Source organism: Schistocerca cancellata, chromosome 7, assembly GCF_023864275.1.
Source record: "Schistocerca cancellata isolate TAMUIC-IGC-003103 chromosome 7, iqSchCanc2.1, whole genome shotgun sequence".
In the NCBI taxonomy this organism is placed as follows: domain Eukaryota; kingdom Metazoa; phylum Arthropoda; class Insecta; order Orthoptera; family Acrididae; genus Schistocerca; species Schistocerca cancellata.
Genome location: NC_064632.1, coordinates 530,752,380 through 530,766,894, shown reverse-complemented (window position 1 = coordinate 530,766,894; position 14,515 = coordinate 530,752,380).

Sequence of the window (14,515 nt, the reverse complement as noted above, 5' to 3'; positions counted from 1 at the left end):
ACTGTCCATTCCGTTCAACTGCTCTTCCAAGTCCTTTGCTGTCATCGGCGAACCTCAAGGTTTTTATTTCTTCTCCATGGATTTTAATACCTACTCCGAACTTTTCTTTTGTTTCCTTTACTGCTTGCTCAATATACAGATTGAATAACATCGGGGACGTGCTACAACTCTGTCTCACTCCCTTCCCAACCGCTGCTTTCCTTTCATGCCCCTCGACTCTTATAACTGCCACCTGGTTCCTGTACAAATTGTAAATAGCCTTTCGCTCCCTGTATTTTACCCCTGCCACCTTTAGAATTTGAAAGAGAGTATTCCAGTCAACATTGTCAAAAGCTTTCTCTAAGTCTACAAATACTAGAAATGTAGGTTTGCCTTTCCTTAATCTATTTTCTAAGATAAGTCGTAGGGTCAGTATTGCCTCATGTGTTCCAACATTTCTGCGGAATCCAAACTGATCTTCGCCGAGATCGGCTTCTACCAGTTCTTCCATTCGTCTGTAAAGAATTCACGTTAGTATTTTGCAGCTGTGACTTATTAAACTGATAGTTCGGTAATTTTCACATCTGTCAACACCTGCTTTCTTTGGGATTGGAATTATTATATTCTTCTTGAAGTCTGAGGGTATTTCGCCTGTCTCATACATCTTGCTCACCAGATGGCCGACAGTAGTTCCAATGGAATGTTGTCTACTCCCGGGCCCTTGTTTCGACTCAGGTCTTTCAGTGCTCTGTCAAACGCTTCACGCAGTATCGTGTCTCCCATTTCATCTTCATCTACATCCTCTTCCATTTCCATAATATTGTCCTCAAGTACATTGCCCTTGTATAGACCCTCTATATACTCTGTCCACCTTTCTGCTTTCCCTTATTTGCTTAGAACTGGGTTTCCATCTGAGCTCTTGATATTCATACAAGTGGCTCTCTTTTCTCCAAAGGTCTATTTAATTTTCATGTAGGCAGTATCTATTTTACCCCTAGTGAGATAAGCCTCTACATCCTTACATTTTTCCTCTAGCCATCCCTGCTTAGTCATTTTGCACTTCCTGTCGATCTCATTTTTGAGACGTTTGTATTCCCTTTTGCCTGCTTCATTTACTGCGTTTTTATATTTTCTCCTTTCATCAATTAAATTCAATATTTCTTCTGTTACGCAAGGATTTCTACTAGCCCTCGTCTTTTTACCTACTTGATCCTCTGCTGCCTTCACTACTTCATCTCTCAGAGCTACCCATTCTTCTTCTACTGTATTTATTTCCCCCATTCTTGTCAATTGTTCCCTTATGCTCTCCCTGAAAATCTGTACAACCTCTGGTTTAGTCAGTTTATCCAGATCCCATCTCCTTAAATTCCCACCTTTTTGCAGTTTCTTCAGTTTTAATCTACAGTTCATAACCAATAGATTGTGGTCAGAATCCACATCTGCCCCAGGAAATGTCTTACAATTTAAAACCTGGTTCCTAAATCTCTGTCTTACCATTATATAATCTATATGATACCTTCTAGTATCTCCAGGATTCTTTCATGTATACAACCTTCTTTTATGATTCTTGAACCAAGTGTTAGCTATGATTAAGTTATGCTCTGTGCAAAATTCTACCAGACGGCTTCCTCTTTCATTTCTCTCCCCCAATCCATATTCACCCACTATGTTTCCTACTCTCCCTTTTTTTACTCTCGAATTCCAGTCATCCATGACTATTAAATTTTCGTCTCCCTTCACTACCTGAATAATTTCTTTTATATCATAATACATTTCATCAATTTCTTCATCATCTGCAGAGCTAGTTGTCATATAAACTTGTACTACTGTAGTAGGCATGGCCTTCGTGTCGATCTTGGCCACAATAATGCGTTCACTATGCTTACCCGCACTCCTATTTTTTTTATTCATTACTAAACCTACTCCTGCATTACCCCTATTTGATTTTGTATTTATAACCCTGTATTCACCTGACCAGAAGTCTTGTTCCTCCTGCCACGGAACTTCACTAATTCCCACTGTATCTAACTTTAACCTATCCATTTCCCTTTTTAAATTTCCTAACCTGGCTGCCCGGTTAATGGATCCGACATTCCACGCTCCGATCCGTAGAACGCCAGTTTTCTTTCTCTTGATAACAACGTCCTCCTGAGTAGTGCCTTTGCGGAGATCCGAATGGGGGACTATTTTACCTCCGGAATATTTTACCCAAGAGGACGCTATCTTAATTTAACCATACAGTAAAGCTGCATGCCCTCGGGAAAAGTTACGGCTGTGGTTTCCCCTTCCTTTCAGCCGTTCGCAGTACCAGCACAGCAAGGCCGTTTTGGTTAGTGTTGCAAGGCCAGATCAGTCAATCATCCAGACTGTTGCCCCTGCAAATACTGAAAAGGCTGTTGCCCCTCTTCAGGAACCACACGTTTGTCTGGCCTCTCAACAGATACCCCTCCGTTGTGGTTGCACCTACGGTACGGCCATCTGTATCGCTGAGGCAAGCAAACCTCCCCACCAACGGCAAGGTCCATGGTTCATGGGGGTAGGACTCAATGGTAGAAGTGAAGATTAAAAATACCTTACGATTCACAGTGACAATATTTTTTTTTTTTTGTACAATTTCTCTGAGCGATGCAGAATGCGATTTGAGTGTTCTTTCGCATCCTATTTGCTCCTTAGATCCAACGTACGCTAACAAAATTCACACAAAGTATGTATGGGAGAGTGTTGTACCTGGAGAGTAGCGTACCCAGGAACACATGATGTTTTCTGGTCGACGTTTCAATCTGGTGACGCAGGAATGAGCGCTACTCATTGCCACAAACAGTTTCCGGCGTTTTGTACTGTTTTGGTTGTTGTGTGATATGAGATTGTATTTTTGCAACGTTTGTAAATATTAGCAGCTCTAAATATTTATGTAGTGTATAGCATATTACAGTTATTTGGAAAATATTGTTAATTCTTCTGTTACAGAGTTTTATGGTGAACCAAATTCTGTGTATTTTTAAAACTAGCTACACAACAAGGCGACAGTTAAGCCATTCATTGTTGGTCATAAACTATCTTGACCTTGAAACAGAAGGTCTTCTATGGGACACATGATATTTGCAAATTAAGTGAATTTCATTTATGTTTTAACAGTTTTCCTTATCTTGAAAATAGTTTGTTGTCAACACTTATATTTCGGAATGTTTTCAATTTGTAAGAGATTTTTAATGATGCCTCTCACTAATCTGATTTCACTTACAGATTGTTGGTGTGTATTAGAGAAATAATGTAATACACTGACTATTAGATACAGTATTAACGAGATTTTCTAGACTGAACACTTCTAAATTTGAACAGAACATTTGTTCGTAGGTATCTGACCACGTTGTACCTTGGAACAGATTTTCAGATTTGTAAAAAGCTTACTTATCCGGATTAATTTTTGTGATTTCAGGAAAACGCTACGGTACATACAAAGTGAATGCTGTCATTTCAGAATGGAGTGAGGAAATATACGTTTAACTTCTACTACAGAGCTGGCTAGAGACGAAACACTGAACTGTGTTCCAAAACAGAACACCCTCCGCTGGTAGATAGCGCACTGCCTGTGATAAATTGTAGCTTTGAGTAATTGTCGGAGCAGCGATTTTGGTAGGCCATTGTCTGAGATAAACAAGTGCCTCGGTTTGGGACCCTCTTTGGCTCAGAGTTGTGTTCTCACTTAACGATCAACCAGGATTATACTCCACAAAGCGAGAAATGAATTCTTTCTCAGTAGCACATCGCCATTGTCATGGAGACGTATTTTCTGTCATGACCATTTTTCCCGTGGCATTAATCCCATGTTGGAGCTTTGAGTAGATGCGGTGCATATAATCAGCAACGTAGGATACTCCTCAGAGGAGTGCGTTACTGCTTTTGGCTTTTTTTTTTCGAATCGCACCGTGAGTGGAAACAAAACTGCAATCCACGGACTGGATGTAGCCACGCATCCGTGATCGAAGTCCAAAGTGAGAGCGAGTCTCGCCAGTTGGAAGCGCCGTGCGGGGTAGCCGTGCGGCCGCAGGCGCCTTGTCACGGTCCGTGCGGCTCCCGCAGTCAGAGGAGAGTCCTCTCTCGGGTATGTGTGTGTGTGTTGTCCATAGCGTAAGTTAGTTTAAGTAAGATTAATTAGTGTGTAGGCTTAGGGACCGATGACCTTAGCAGTTTGGTCCCACAAGACCTTACCACAAATTTCCAGTTGAAAGCACTTGCGCACGGCCTTTAGGGGCAGATTTGACCTAAAGATGACATGTTCTGTCGTATGGAAATCTGTCGTCACCAATACCTGTAGCGACACTTTGCGTAAATCGCGTCGCTCACTCCAAAACAAGCGACGTCATGTCGAAACGGAGTTTTGTCTTCATCCACGATAAAGCCCATGCTTGCAGCCGACTACAATGCAACGACTCGTTCAAAACTTCGATTGGGAACTTGTTCTTGATTCTCCTCTACATTACCGACCTAACCGCCTCTTTCCGATGCCACCGAACGATGTGGCGCAAAGGTAAGAAAACCGATTTGTATTCCGGAGAACGGCGGTTCGGATCTTCGTCAGACCATTCACACTCAGGTTCTATTAATTTCCCAAAGTAGCTTAAGGCAAATACTGCGATGATTCATTTGGAAAAAAAGTTCAAATACAGTCAAAAATTTTGTGAAATAATTAGTCTAAAAGTAAGAAATAAAATAGATTAAAGAAACATTTGACGTACCTTTGAATGATGCAAGGAACCAGCTACAGCAAACCAATTGCCGATTGAGAATAAAGACAAAAATATGTCTCGGCCACACAAAAGGAGACTACGCGGTATTTTTTTTTAGTTGGCGCCATCCGAAACATTTCTTGTTGATTGTGGTTTGTTAAAGACCGCTGCCAACTTCGGCCATGTAACAGTTAAAATACAGGATTACGTGGCTAAGACAGGGCGCCCCAAATATATCCAGAAGGAATAAATATATTGAGGTGTGGTTTTTGCCAAATTATGGCGGACAATATGGTAAATTTCCTGATATTCACAAGTAACTTTTATCGTTTTTAGTCGTCGAATTACGACACCAACTTGGCTTTACCTAGTGCAACTGTATACTTTCTTCTGTGGAATTTGAAAGAAGATTTTAAGAGAACCTGTACGACATAATAGAATGGGACTTGTTTAGGGCCGGCCACGGCGTGCCAAACTTCACGCGATTGTGTGGGCCACTGTAATAAATCGCAACTTATTAAAAATGTAAGCGATAAATAAAGGCGAAAAATGTTGCACTTTAATTTCCGTAAACTTGACAAAAAATATAAAAGGATAATGGTTGTTGTTATTATTTATATCTTTGTTTTGAAAGTTCTTTAACTTAAATATGAAGTTCATATAAGCTGGACTATACAACAGTGTTAAGAAAACGATCTCCATTTCACGTAATAGTACACGTTTGTTCGCGCAAAAAAAGTTGACACTGGGTGCGTTGGCTGATGGGAGCGACTGTAAATGGGAAATGCCTTTACGATCGCTCCCATCAGCCATCGTGCCGAGTGTCAACTTTGTTTGCGCGTGTAGCAGTAGTAGTTAAAGTAGAAGTTAAGTCGAACGTCTCATAACAATGACTAATTGCTTAAAGATGTGGCTAGCTTCATAAGAGTTTGACGACGACTATTCTCTTAAACAGCAGATTAAATAGGAATACATGAGCTATCTTATTTTCAGGGTAAATGTGGTTTCTGCATGTACGGCTGCTAATGCCCTAGACAACATTTACAAGTAGCTGAGAACGGCAAAATAAAATGAGCTGCGTCGTTTAACATAATGCGGCTGGCTGCGTCCTGGTGTACCCGAAGCAATTTAAAGTTCTGACCGTATGTGCTTCTATTGCTTGCAGATTTTACTTCTCTTGATTAATAAAACTAGTTTTTAGTGAATATGTGAGCGCCACGCCCAGCTTTCGCTGAATTTAGAGAATGTTGCAGCGATTGCTACCAACAGCTAACGTACATCTCCAAAACTGAAAGTGGCAATAACTCGGAGAAAATGTGCTTTACACACATATGAACATTAAATAAAATCAGTTATTTTATGTTACTGAACAATGATTCTGTTAAAACAAAAGGAAATTATTACTTCACAAACCTTTCCATCCACGTAATACAATGTTAGCGTACAAGTTTGCTTCTTATTCTTCCAAAGACGCTAACAGAAGTAAGTGTTAATAGTATTACAGTCTTTGCACAATGTTAACAATGAAAAGTGTATATTCTTTGATTTTGTTGCATCACGGATACGGCTATTATCTTAGTTTATTGGATTCTGTGCTTTGTCACCTCGTCTCTTTTCACAAGGAAGAAAATATTTATTTAACACTTTTCCCATTTCCAGACGACAATACACCACGGGTGAGTAAAGGCTCCGCCTGTCTCGGCATTGCTCGTTCATTCCCGGAAATAGCTGGTACAGCGCGACATTTAATATAGTATTGCGGTGTGGCATTTTCCGATCGGTGCAACTCTCTTCAGTTCAGCAGAATCGTGATGTCAATGATGTTTACCCTTCGCTATTTGGTCGTGGTATGAGGGAAGCTCACACGTCATCTGGATGTTTGCACAAAAAAGAGGCAGTCTAGCGATCGATCTTCAAAAGTTCTTAGAAATGCATGGAAATGGCAGAAGAGAGGGATGAGAATTCTCAATATATATTATGCAATCACATGAGCGAAGGAGACTGCATATTTGCTAGAAAATGGTATTATAATACTGTGTTGTTGTTGTTGTGGTCTTCAGTCCTGAGACTGGTTTGATGCAGCTCTCCATGCTACTCTATCCTGTGCAAGCTTCTTCATCTCCCAGTATCTACTGCAACCTACATCCTTCTGAATCTGCTTAGTGTATTCATCTCTTGGTCTCCCTCTACGATTTTTACCCTCCACACTGCCCTCCAATGCTAAATTTGTGATCCCTTGATGCCTCAAAACATGTCCTACCAACCGATCCCTTCTTCTAGTCAAGTTGTGCCACAAACTTCTCTTCTCCCCAATCCTATTCAATACCTCCTCATTAGTTACGTGATCTACCCACCTTATCTTCAGCATTCTTCTGTAGCACCACATTTCGAAAGCTTCTATTCTCTTCTTGTCCAAACTAGTTATCGTCCATGTTTCACTTCCATACATGGCTACACTCCATACAAATACTTTGAGAAACGACTTCCTGACACTTAAATCTATACTCGATGTTAACAAATTCCTCTTCTTGAGAAACGCTTTCCTTGCCATTCCCAGTCTACATTTTATATCCTCTCTACTTCGACCATCATCGGTTATTTTACTCCCTAAATAGCAAAACTCCTTTACTACTTTAAGTGTCTCATTTCCTAATCTAATTCCCTCAGCATCACCCGACTTAATTTGACTACATTCCATTATCCTCGTTTTGCTTTTGTTGGTGTTCATCTTATATCCTCCTTTCAAGACACTGTCCATTCCGTTCAACTGCTCTTCCAAGTCCTTTGCTGTCTCTGACAGAATTACAATGTCATCGGCGAACCTCAAAGTTTTTACTTCTTCTCCATGAATTTTAATACCTACTCCGAATTTTTCTTTTGTTTCCTTTACTGCTTGCTCAATATACAGATTGAATAACATCGGGGAGAGGCTACAACCCTGTCTTACTCCTTTCCCAACCACTGCTTCCCTTTCATGCCCCTCGACTCTTATAACTGCCATCTGGTTTCTGTACAAACTGTAAATAGCCTTTCGCTCCCTGTATTTTACCCCTGCCACCTTCAGAATTTGAAAGAGAGTATTCCAGTTAACATTGTCAAAAGCTTTCTCTAAGTCTACAAATGCTAGAAACGTAGGTTTGCCTTTTCTTAATCTTTCTTCTAAGATAAGTCGTAAGGTGAGTATTGCCTCACGTGTTCCAACGTTTCTACGGAATCCAAACTGATCTTCCCCGATGTCGGCTTCTACCAGTTTTTCCATTCGTCTGTAAAGAATTCGCGTTAGTATTTTGCAGCTGTGACTTATTAAACTGATAGTTCGGTAATTTTCACATCTGTCAACACCTGCTTTCTTTGGGATTGGAATTATTATATTCTTCTTGAAGTCTGAGGGTATTTCGCCTGTCTCATACATCGTGCTCACTAGATGGTAGAGTTTTGTCATGACTGGCTCTTCCGAGGCCATCAGTAGTTCAAATGGAATGTTGTCTACTCCTGGGGCCTTGTTTCGACTCAGGTCTTTCAGTGCTCTGTCAAACTCTTCACGCAGTATCTTATCTCCCATTTCGTCTTCATCTACATCCTCTTCCATTTCCATAATATTGTCCTCAAGTACATCGCCCTTGTATAAACCCTCTATATACTCCTTCCACCTTTCTGCCTTCCCTTCTTTGCTTAGAATTGGGTTGCCATCTGAGCTCTTGATATTCATACAAGTGGTTCTCTTCTCTCCAAAGGTCTCTTTAATTTTCCTGTAGGCAGTATCTATCTTACCCCTAGTGAGACAAGCCTCTACATCCTTACATTTGTCCTCTAGCCATCCCTGCTTAGCCATTTTGCACTTCCTGTCGATATCATTTTTGAGACGTTTGTATTCCTTTTTGCCTGCTTCATTTCCTGCATTTTTGTATTTTCTCCTTTCATCAATTAAATTCAATATTTCTTCTGTTACCCAAGGATTTCTATTAGCCCTCGTCTTTTTACCTACTTGATCCTCTGCTGCCTTCACTACTTCAACCCTCAGAGCTACCCATTCTTCTTCTACTGTATTTCTTTCCCCCATTCCTGTCAATTGTTCCCTTATGCTCTCCCTGAAACTCTCTACAACCTCTGGTTCTTTCAGTTTATCCAGGTCCCATCTCCTTAAATTCCCACCTTTTTGCAGTTTCTTCAGTTTCAATCTGCAGTTCATAACCAATAGATTGTGGTCAGAATCCACATCTGCCCCAGGAAATGTCTTACAATTTAAAACCTGGTTCCTAAATCTCTGTCTTACCATTATATAGTCCGCCCCAGTAGCTGAGTGGTCAGCGTGACGGATTGCCGTCCTCCGGGCCCGGGTTCGATTCCCGGCTGGGTCGGAGATTTTCTCCGCTCAGGGACTGGGTGTTGTGTTGTGTTCATCATCATTTCATCCCCATCCGGCGTGCAGGTCGCCCAATGTGGCGCCGACTGTAATAAGACCTGCGCCAAGGCGGCCGGACCTGCCCCGCGAGGGGCCTCCCGGCCAATGACGCCAAACGCTCATTTCCATTTCCATACCATTATATAATCTATCTGATACCTACTAGTATCTCCAGGATTCTTCCAGGTATACAACCTTCTTTTATGATTCTTGAACCAAGTGTTGGCTATGATTAAGTTATGCTCTGTGCAAAATTCTACAAGGCGGCTTCCTCTTTCATTCCTTCCCCCCAATCCATATTCACCTACTATGTTTCCTTCTCTCCCTTTTCCTACTGACGAATTCCAGTCACCCATGACTATTAAATTTTCGTCTCCTTTCACTACCTGAATAATTTCTTTTATCTCGTCATACATTTCATCTATTTCTTCATCATCTGCAGAGGTAGTTGGCATATAAACTTGTACTACTGTAGTAGGCATGGGCTTTGTGTCTATCTTGGCCACAATAATGCGTTCACTATGCTGTTTGTAGTAGCTAACCCGCACTCCTATTTTTTTATTCATTATTAAACCTACTCCTGCATTACCCCTATTTGATTTTGTATTTATAACCCTGTAATCACCTGACCAAAAGTCTTGTTCCTCCTGCCACCGAACTTCACTAATTCCCACTATATCTAACTTTAACCTATCCATTTCTCTTTTTAAATTTTCTAACCTACCTGCCCGATTAAGGGATCTGACATTCCACGCTCCGATCCGTAGAACGCCAGTTTTCTTTCTCCTGATAACGACGTCCTCCTGAGTAGTCCCCGCCCGGAGATCCGAATGGGGGACTATTTTACCTCCGGAATATTTTACCCAAGAGGACGCCATCATCATTTAATCATACAGTAGAGCTGCATGTCCTCGGGAAAAATTACGGCTGTAGTTTCCCCTTGCTTTCAGCCGTTCGCAGTACCAGCACAGCAAGGCCGTTTTGGTTAATGTTACAAGGCCAGATCAGTCAATCATCCAGACTGTTGCCCCTGCAACTACTGAAAAGGCTGCTGCCCCTCTTCAGGAACCACATGTTTGTCTGGCCTCTCAACAGATACCCCTCCGTTGTGGTTGCACCTACGGTACGGCCATCTGTATCGCTGAGGCACGCAAGCCTCCCCACCAGCGGCAAGGTCCATGGTTCATGGGGGGGTATAATACTGTACAAAAGGAATTTAAAGATTTTGACAATGGAAGAACAAAGAATATCAACCATTGACATATGGGATTCACTGTTCACTGTTGATGTAGATGAAGAAGCACTCTGGGCTAAACTTGCAGTCATGCAACACGTGAACATATTGGTGGTAGGAACATTAAAATTTCCGAAGTTACACACATTATTCCAGTCAATCGAAACAGTTTTCGATTAGACTGAACGAGGAGTTTGGAGACTTTATATATTACTGCAATGTGCGTTGGTTAAGTCAAGGGGCAAGCCTGGAATGATTTTTCGATTTAAAAGTCGCTACTGTTGTATTTATGAAGGAAAAAGGAGGGCAGGAACGAAAGTTAGAACATCAGGAATGGATTGCAGTCATCGCATGTTAAGTGGATTGACTGCAGACTGCCCACAGTAAGATATTGGAAGATGAGGAACAACTTCTTTCTGATTTGGTGACCACAAAAAAAAGACAAACGCGAGCAGGGACGCATTTCGAGAAACACAGTCCATCCAGTTCCCTAAGCTCACTGCGGTTAAGGAAACCGATAGCTTTGAGGAATTCATTCTGACCTTGAAAGAATTACGAAGATAGTTTCCTAAACGTTTTGAGGACACTGACAGTCTTACAGCTTACATCAGTGTTCGAGCTGTATTCGAGGCGGTTCGCCGTTTCAGTTGAAAGCAACCTTGTGCATGTGTAGATATAATTGATTGACCTGCAATGGAATCCCCATTTAATGACAAATCCTTTCCTTTAAAATTGTCCAGGACGTCTACGTTGCTTTCCTCAGGCAGAGTTTCAACGTCTCCATATTAAGGTTGAAAAGTACTGCAATATTTCGATAGACATATTTGTGTGAAAGACCTCTTATCGATTATGAAACTAAACAAGTCGTGATTAGTTGGCAACTTGAGTGCGAAAATTTGTGAAAATGTTTACGTCTTTCCGTATGCCGACAGCTTGTTTCAGATAAAAATTATGTCTTCAGCGCCCCACAAATAACTGAATAATACTGAAAACTTGTTTTGTTTTTCGTCTATATTGTTGAGAAATGTGAAATATGAAACCACGTCGTACGCAGTGAGACTGCAGTGCCATTTAAATGCGGCGTGATCGTAGTTTCCCCCCCCCCCCCCCCCCTCTCAAACACTTTGGTATGGGAATGGCGTTGTTGTGAGGGGGTGGGGGCGGGGGAGGTGAAGAAACTGAAGCTGAGCACGATGGCATTCGAGTCAGGGCATGGACCGCGAGCCGAAACCTTGGCCGGCCTTGGACTTGATCAAATAGTATCAGGATAACGGCGCAGCAAACCAGTTTCCCGCCGTCAGGAGTAGAAGTTACACAAACGTCAGACCTATTACATCAGATATAAGCAAACACGCAGCACAAATGTGGTTCTTGTGTTTACTTAAAGCCCATCAGTCTGTCTTCTGCTGTTGTAGCCAACAGAAAACTTCCTCGCACAGCTACTGAGACATTCACAATGTATATATCAGGTCCCTACATTCCGTAGCATTTCGCTGCATCTACAGCTTCATAGCAATAACTTCCAAAACTGGTTACAGTTCCCCGTAGTGCCTGGGACCGATGACCGTTGCAGTCTGGTCCCTTTAATCCCACAAACCAACCAACCAGTTCCCCGTAGGTGATCCACCAAATGTGCAAAATGATGCGGCGTATCTATGCAAAACTTTATTTAAGGAAGAAACATCATTTACAAACCATGGCCAAGTCAATCTTCGCAATATGCATTTTAATCGTCAGCTAAAAATCCACGCTGACTCAAAGAAGTGGATGAAAACAACGCTCTTGGTCTATCGACGTTTGGTGCATGTTATACAAGACCCGCATTAATGGTCCCCGTTTTACTGACGGGAATCTAAATACACTCAAGTATAACTAGTTCCTAAGGTGTGCTGCTGCCACAGTTATCGCAAAGCATCCCACTCGACATAAGGCAGTCAGTATGGTACCAACATGACGGATGTTCCTCCCATTTTCCACACGTAATGACAGACGCTCTTCAGGGAATATATATATATATATACAGGGTGAGTCACCTAACATTACTGCTAGATATATTTCGTAAACCACATGAAATACTGACGAATCGATTCCACAGACCGAACGTGAGGAGAGGGGCTAGTGTAATTGGTTAATACAAACCATAAAAAAAATGCACGGAAGTATGTTTTTTAACACAAACTTACGTTTTTTAAATGGAACCCCGTTAATTTTGCTAGCACATCTCATCTGAACATATAAACAAATACGTAATTAGTGCCGTTTGTTTCATTGTAAAATGTTAATTACATCCGGAGATATTGTAACCTAAAGTTGACGCTTGAGTACCACTCCTCCGCTGTTCGATCCTGTGTATCGGAGAGCACCGAATTACGTTGGGATCCAAAGGGAACGGTGATGGACCTTAGGTACAGAAGAGATTAGAACAGCACATTACGTCTACATGCTAACACCTTTTTATTGGTCTTTTTCACTGACTCACATGTACATTACCATGAGGGGTGAGGTACACGTACACACGTGGTTCCCGTTTTCAATTACGGAGTGGAACCGAGTGTGTCCCGACATGTCAGGTCAATAGATGTTCGTCGCAGGTTCGAATCCTGCCTCGGGCATGGATGTTTGTGATGTTCTTAGGTTAGTTAGGTTTAACTAGTTCTAAGTTCTAGGGGACTAATGACCTCAGCAGTTGAGTCCCATAGTAAAAAAAAACAAAAAAAATCAATAGATGTTCAATGTGGTGGCCATCATTTGCTGCACACAATTGCAATCTCTGGCGTAATGAATGTCGTACACGCCGCAGTACATCTGGTGTAATGTCGCCGCAGGCTGCCACAATACGTTGTTTCATATCCTCTGGGGTTGTAGGCACATCACGGTACACATACTCCTTTAACATACCCCACAGAAAGAAGTCCAGAGGTGTAAGATCAGGAGAACGGGCTGGCCAATTTATACGTCCTCCACGTCCTATGAAACGCCAGTCGAACATCCTGTCAAGGGTCAGCCTAGTGTTAATTGCGGAATGTGCAGGTGCATCATCATGCTGATACCACATACGTCGACGCGTTTCCAGTGGGACATTTTCGAGCAACGTTGGCAGATCATTCTGTAGAAACGCGATGTATGTTTCAGCTGTTTGGGCCCCTGAAATGAAGTGAGGACCAATGAGGTGGTCGCCAATGATTCCGCACCATACATTTACAGTCCACGGTCGCTGTCGCTCTACCTGTCTGAACCAGCGAGGATTGTCCACGGACCAGTAATGCATGTTCCGTAGATTCACTGCCCCGTGGTTGTGAAACCCGCTTTATCGGTAAACAGGTAGAACTGCAACGCATTCTCTGTTAATGCCCATTGACAGAATTGCACTCGATGATTAAAGTCATCACCATGTAATTGCTGATGTAGCGACACATGAAACGGTTGAAAGCGGTGACGATGCAGTATGCGCATGACACTACTTTGACTCAGTCCACCGGCTCTCGCAATGTCCCGTGTACTCATGTGTATAACTCCATTCACCGAAACAAGAAACGTATTGTAAACACGGCAAGGCGCGTGACCACAGCGCTCCCGTCGAGCGGTGTACAAGGCAGGGGCGTCAGAAATTAAAAAATGAAAGTCGTGTTTTTTTATAATTTGGCACCTGAGCATGATAAAGTGATCCGAGAACTACCTACCGACCCCTTTTTTTACATTACATTAAAATTTATTGTCACTGAAAAAGAGAAATATTTAAGCTTTCAGGAAAAGTTGTTTTTTCGCGTTACTCTATATTCATCACGCCATATTTCCTAAACTGTGCGTCGCACTGCAAAATAATTTTATAATTGCCTTCAGTACTATATGTTGATGACGTCCGCAAATTTTCTGCGCAATAGAGTCAGTAATTGTGAAGTAATAAGTTAAAATCTCACGTCTGATGCAGAACTATTACCAAATCATCATCCGAAATATAGTACGCGACAAACTTTTCCCCTTTAAATTTTTTTGTGGGGGTGTAAGCGAGAAAAGTTTCAGAAAGGTTTGAATTTAATTTTGTAGTTTTTTCGAATGCGATGGGTGCAACCGTTTGTCCTTTACGAGTGGAAACTCAAATGTGGAGATTAGACTGCATTATAGAGGAGAGAGAGAGGAGCGGTTTGTTATAAACCTCAATGAAAACAGTTCAAG